Genomic DNA, 5,678 nt, shown 5'->3' on the forward strand with positions numbered 1-5,678 from the left:
CCTGGCCTCATTGCATCCCGCTCAGTACATCGGGACAGACGGCCGGGGCAGACATGACGCTGTAACCGGAATAAGTGATCACAGTCCGGTCTATACCCACTGCACAAGAGAAGTTTGGTACACGTCGTTTAAATGGAGGAAACTGGTTTGAGATTTGCACCAACTGCCAAGGGCGGAGGTATTCTCTTCTTGCTACCAATCTAAGTTACACCGCTTAGAGATAAAACCATAACTTAGATCAAGTCAACCTTGGCCTTTTTGAGTGTCTCTACTCACCAGGTTCACCAGACCGGGAGCCTCCGTTGTTCATTTAGATGCTGCGGGATCCATTGATTTATGCCAGGATGTTACATAGGTCTGACCTAGCACTTCCCACCAGCACATCCCAAAGGGCTGTCACAGCAGAGGCTGGGGCTGCTGTCGCCCTACTCCACATGTAGAGGAAAGCACAGCGAGGGCACAACTCTTGAGCTGTGCACAGCTCTCCCCAATCCCCATCCAGGGCTTTAGTCCCGGGCCCATGCTGCGAACTGTTGAGCAAGCCGGCTTTGTCTGAGGTTCAGGACCCCACTGGGGCTTCACGTCGCCCAGCTGAGCAGTGCTGCATCCCACAGCCAAACACCAGCTTGCTTGGCCTGGCTGGGGCTGTGCAGAGGGGTCCTGACTGCCACCTGGGCCTGGGCTGAGCCCTCATGCTGCCAGAGCAACTGAATTGGTGCAGCTCTGCGGGGGTCAAAGAGCTGGTGTTTCATCTGACCTTCTCCCAGGGCCAGGTAAACCAGCAGGCTCTGCATGATGCCCAGGCTCAACAGCCGGCTGTGCAGCAGGAGGCAAACCTGGGGCCCGCTTGCTGCATGCTCCTTGCAGAAGAGGTGGTCAGACATGGGTGGATCATGGGTCCTCTTGGGAGAGGGACAATCACGCTAGGGTGAGAGCAGAGCTGGCCCCTGACCCTGCTAATAGAGGAGGAGGCCGGCTTGACCCACAATCAACCTGGACAGCCCCAAGTTTACATCAGGGAGGGTAAGTGAGGGACAAGAAGGGGAGGGTGAGGTGCGGGGCTGTCCTGGGTAGCTGGTGGGCTCTGGGCCAGGCTATGGGGTGTTGCAAGCGGTGCTGTTTGCAGGTAGGGGAGTCCTTCCTTCTCCGGTGCTGGTGGGGATGGATTCAGTCCAGGACCCATTTCTGACCAGCTTGTTTTTGTGCAACCAGGAGCATTAGCCCCCGCCAGGAAACGGAGGTAGGGTCCCATGAGGTCAAGGAGAACCAGAATAACCTGCCCCTGTGTGTAGAGGCCAGCACCCAGGCAGATGGCCCTGGGCATGAACATGCCAGCACCCAGACCCAGGCCCTCTGCTGGGCGGAGATGAGGTGCCAGACTGAACCCCTGCCTGTGACAGACGCGAGCACCCAAACTAAGTCTTGCCGACATCAAAAACAACTAGGACAGGGAGAGAGGTATGGGGTTTTTGTACTGTTTGTTTGTGAGCCTGGGATCAGAGCGGGATGGGACCTGGGTGCTGATCAGGGCCCCTTCTGCCTCCAGGCAGGTCAGGATGACCCCTGATGTCCATCCCTCAGGGTGCCAGTGCCCTGAACCAAGCAGCTGTGCCCTGTGTCAGTCCCACATCTTCCCTGGGCCTCTGGATCCTGTGCTCAGGCAGCGTGGGGGCCACGTCTTGGGAGGGGATTGCCCCTGGGCTGTATGAAGCCAAAACTGGACGCAGTTCTCCAGCTGCGCCCTAACCAGGGCCACACAGAGGGGACATATCACCTCCCTAGACCTGTTTGTGATTCACCTGCTAATGCATGACAGAGGGTTGTTAGGTTTACTCTTCTCACTTTGTCGCACTGACGACTCAAGTTCATCTTGAAGTCGACTATGGCTCCAAGATCCCATTCTGCTGCTATGCTGCTTAGAAAGTCTTTTCCCAGTTTGTAAGTGTGACAATGACTCTTTCTCCCTAGATGCAGCACTTAGCACTTGACTTTATTAAACTGCATCCTCCTCTGTCCATGATCCATCTCTAACCAGTTACTCTTGTGCAATCAGGAGCAGATGTCCCTCCCAGAGGATGGACGCAGGGACCCAGGCCAGCCTGCCCCTCACCAAAGAGGCCAGCACTCAGGCAGAGGGCCCTCGCCATGCAGACACCTGCACCCAGACCGGGGCCCTCTGCCTGGCTGAGGTGGGGTGCCAGGCTGGCCCGGGGCCAACACTGGAGGCGAGCACCCAGACCAAGTGGCATCATGGGTGATGCTTTGATGCTTGTCCTAGTGCTAGCTTGTGAGCGTGGGATCTGTATGAGGAGCAGAGGGAGAGCTGGAGCCAAGACTCTGTCCCTGGTCCTGGGAAGGGTCTCGCAGGTTGGGAGAAGGACGGGTCGAGGGCCAGGACCCCTGGTTCCTTCCCAGCTCTGGAGGCCTCGGGAGGGAATAGGTTAGTAAAGGGGACATGACTTGTATGTCTTCAGTATGTCCCTTGACCACAACCCCCTCCAGCGCCCTGTGTGTCTAGGTGGGGCAGGGCTGGGGCAGGGGGTCCACAGACCTGGGCTCCCTGTGCTGGGCCCTCCCCATTGTGTATATCCAGACCGCACCCAGGAACCAGCCCTAGGCCCAGCAGCACAGGGGGAGGAAGGGAGATGGGTCCGGCAGGGCTCCCAGGGCTGGTTGCTGGGACAGAGGCAGTGGTGGAGAGAGGGGAGGCTGGGGCATGGGCTGGTGGAAGTGGCAGGGCCTGGGGGCATGGGGTGTCTGAGAGGTGACCATCGTCTCTGCCTCCCACCCCCAGCGCTGACACAGCGTCAGAGGGGAGGAGGCGAAGGTGGGGAGCAGTAAGAAGGTGAGTGTCCCCCCTGCACCCCAGCAGCCCCAGGCGTGAGGGGTGCCGTCCACCAGCCCACATGATGATCGGGTGCTGCCTGCCTCCAGGCTGCTCAGGATGACCCGTCCTGCCTCTCTTTCAGGGCCCTAGTGCCCCATATGGACTGGCTATCTCCTGTGTGTGCCCCTCATTGCCACCTCTGGGCCCAAGAACCCTGCTGCCAGGGCGGCACCCCGGGGTTTGGAGGTCAGAGCTTCTGGCCCTGGTCAGGCCTGCTGGGACAGACAGCCCCACTGAGCCATGTGTGAGAACCACGTACTGCTCCCGGCTGGGGAGACTCTCCTTTACCCCGTGGTTGTTCCTGGGTGTCAGTGGAGGGGCCAAGATCCACCCCGTCTCCCTCTCACTGGTTTCTTCTCACCTGGCCTGCACCCCACCCTGAGCATGCCCTGACTCTGCCCTTCTCCCACAGACTCGCCTGGACCATCCCATGCTGTTTTGCCCCCAGGAGATGAACAGCTGAACTCCTCCCCTCCCCACGCACCCCTGTCGTCTCCTCCCTCCATCCTCCCCTGCCTGATCCGGGATGGGCCCACAGGAAGCCAGTGTTGGTGATTCTGCCTCTCTGAGCATGTAAGTGGTTTCCCATTCCTTAGAGGTTTCCAAAGACCCTTCTTTTGTCTCCTTCACTTGGGTCTGTGTACTCTAACGGTGAGGCATCGTGACCTTAGGGCTTCTTAGGGCTGCAAGGAGCCCTGTCCCATGCATACACCCATAGGCCAGGCAGGCTGCAAGTACACCTGAGCCATAAGGCAAGGAGGATGCACAAGTGTGAACAGCAAAGCAAGGGGCATAGTATGAGCCACTGCTGCATTGCTCCAGTTTTACACCTTTTCAGCTTTCTGGATTTTAATGGAGTGGCCTTGGCCTAGATCTGGACCGTCAGGTCTGGACTGGACAATCCAGCCCACTGCCATCAGATTGATGGCACAATTTTCAAAAGGGCTTAAGTGGTTATGAGCTTGGTATGTCCTGCTTTGATCCTTCTGAGGGAAGCATTTCAATGCTCTTGTTGGAATGACTCTACATTCAGGATTTGTAGTGTAAATTTTCATTTTTGTCTTCATTTTAACCTTGTTTCCTTTCCCCCGCTCCCTTCAAATTCCTCTGGAGGCTGCTTAAAGCCATTTGGAAAGGGTCACACGTGTTTCTGGAAAAGCAGAAACTGTTTTCAATGGATTCACAGTGCACCCGTGTTACCTATGGCATTGCTGTGTGATGTATATCCCCCAAAGTGTCCAGCTGGGAACTACACATCCCCTGGGAAAATGTCCCTTGTCCTCAGAGCACAGATGTGAATAGGGGCCTGGGTGTTTTTGTAGATGTCTCCAGCTTTTATGAGAAAGGAAAATGCTCATGTCCACAGGTCATCAGTGAGAAAGCCCTGGGCAAGAAGATTTAACTAGTTTATATGCAAGCTGATCCCATGCCTTACCACTCCTCCGACCCCCAGCCCATCGCGTCCCCATTTGCTTGTAGCATTGAAAGTCCTAAGAAATCTTAATGTTGAGATTGCCCCCTCACTCTCATGTAACCTTGTAACAGGCCCCTGCCCACCACACCTCAGCACTGCAGCTTCAGTGACCTGGTTGCAATCAAGGCAGGCAGTGCCACACTGAACAGAGGAGCCCTGCTGATTGCCCCAAGGACCGGGTACAAGAGCTTAAGGGTGGGCCCAGAGACAGAGGCACACAGGGCTTTCACCAGGACACTTTAAACAGGCTTGGATGCTCTCCCAGCTTTCAGAAGATCAGGCTTTCTGCAAGGTCAGCACAGCTGGGGAAGCATTGGACACTCGTATTTTTCTGTAGCATCTGGGAAAAACCTGGACATTCAACTTGCCACGTGAAGGAATCCAGCAGGTTCCCCTGTAGCACAAGACAGGTGGGAAAGCATCGCACGCTCTCCTGACTGCTGCAGCACTGGGGACCCGGGCAGAGAAGAAAAGACAACGTCATCACACCAAGATGTCACCAGGGCTAATGCCAAGACCCGAGGAGAAAAGGGTGAGCTGCAGAGAAGGAGGAACCCCAGACAAGTCATGAATATGCTGTCATAGCTAGACCCTCAGGGAACCACTGACCACCACCTCCAGGCAAGTGAAGTTTCACCCAGTGGAAACAACAAAGGCGTGGCATGGCATGGCATGACCCAGAGGGGTGGGACTTGTCTGTGGCCCATCGGCCACTGCGTCTGGCATGAGCCTGTCACAAAACCCTTCCCCCACTGCAATAAAAGTCTCTTTGATCAGTTTGTCCTGTCTCCTTTCTGACACTAAGCCAAGCCCAGGACGATTGCAGTGAGGCCTGGTGTTGGCAGTGGGATGCTAGTCGAGAACCAGAGGGGTGAGGACGCTGCAGCACTGCAGCCTCCCCGTGCAGTTGGCCCAGGCACAGCAGGACGCCTGATCCAGCCCATCGCCCGACTTCCCACTGCGTCCAGAGCTGCCCTGTGTCCCAGCCCCAGCAATCACGCTGTCACGGTATGTCTTCCCGTAACCCTTTCCATAGGCCAGGGCTGTCTTTCTCTGTTGTCCCAGGGAGCCAGGTACAGCTTCTAAAAATACCCTTCATTTGTGTTTTTGCTGGTCTTTTCATTTTGAAAGGCTCACATACAGAACGGGCGACATTCAAGTAGGGCCGTGATGTGCATGTAAAAGGTGCATGTTATAGTTCCCTGCATACAGCATGGCCCACAATGTAATACACAGCTTGTTCTTGAAAGTGAGACTGAAGAGAAACAGATGCTGACTTGTAGTAGCTAACTGGGGAGCAGCAGCAAGGAGCCGGAG

General features: G+C 56.1%; 1 long non-coding RNA gene across 2 annotated transcripts; it reads left to right on the forward strand.

Moving 5' to 3' along the window:
• Positions 1-352: 352 nt before the first annotated feature.
• On the forward strand, positions 353-5,364 carry LOC102373767. 2 transcript variants are annotated; one of them, XR_003091883.1, is made up of 4 exons: positions 353-1,023; positions 1,213-1,458; positions 3,300-3,460; positions 4,433-5,364. It is a non-coding gene; the product is annotated as an uncharacterized LOC102373767 (long non-coding RNA). The 2 variants fall into 2 exon arrangements; XR_325203.2 differs by lacking the exon at positions 353-1,023 and having other exon boundaries at positions 1,066-1,458.
• Positions 5,365-5,678: the final 314 nt, after the last annotated feature.

The sequence above is a fragment of the Alligator sinensis genome, unplaced genomic scaffold (assembly GCF_000455745.1).
Source record: "Alligator sinensis unplaced genomic scaffold, ASM45574v1 scaffold336_1, whole genome shotgun sequence".
Taxonomy (NCBI): domain Eukaryota; kingdom Metazoa; phylum Chordata; order Crocodylia; family Alligatoridae; genus Alligator; species Alligator sinensis.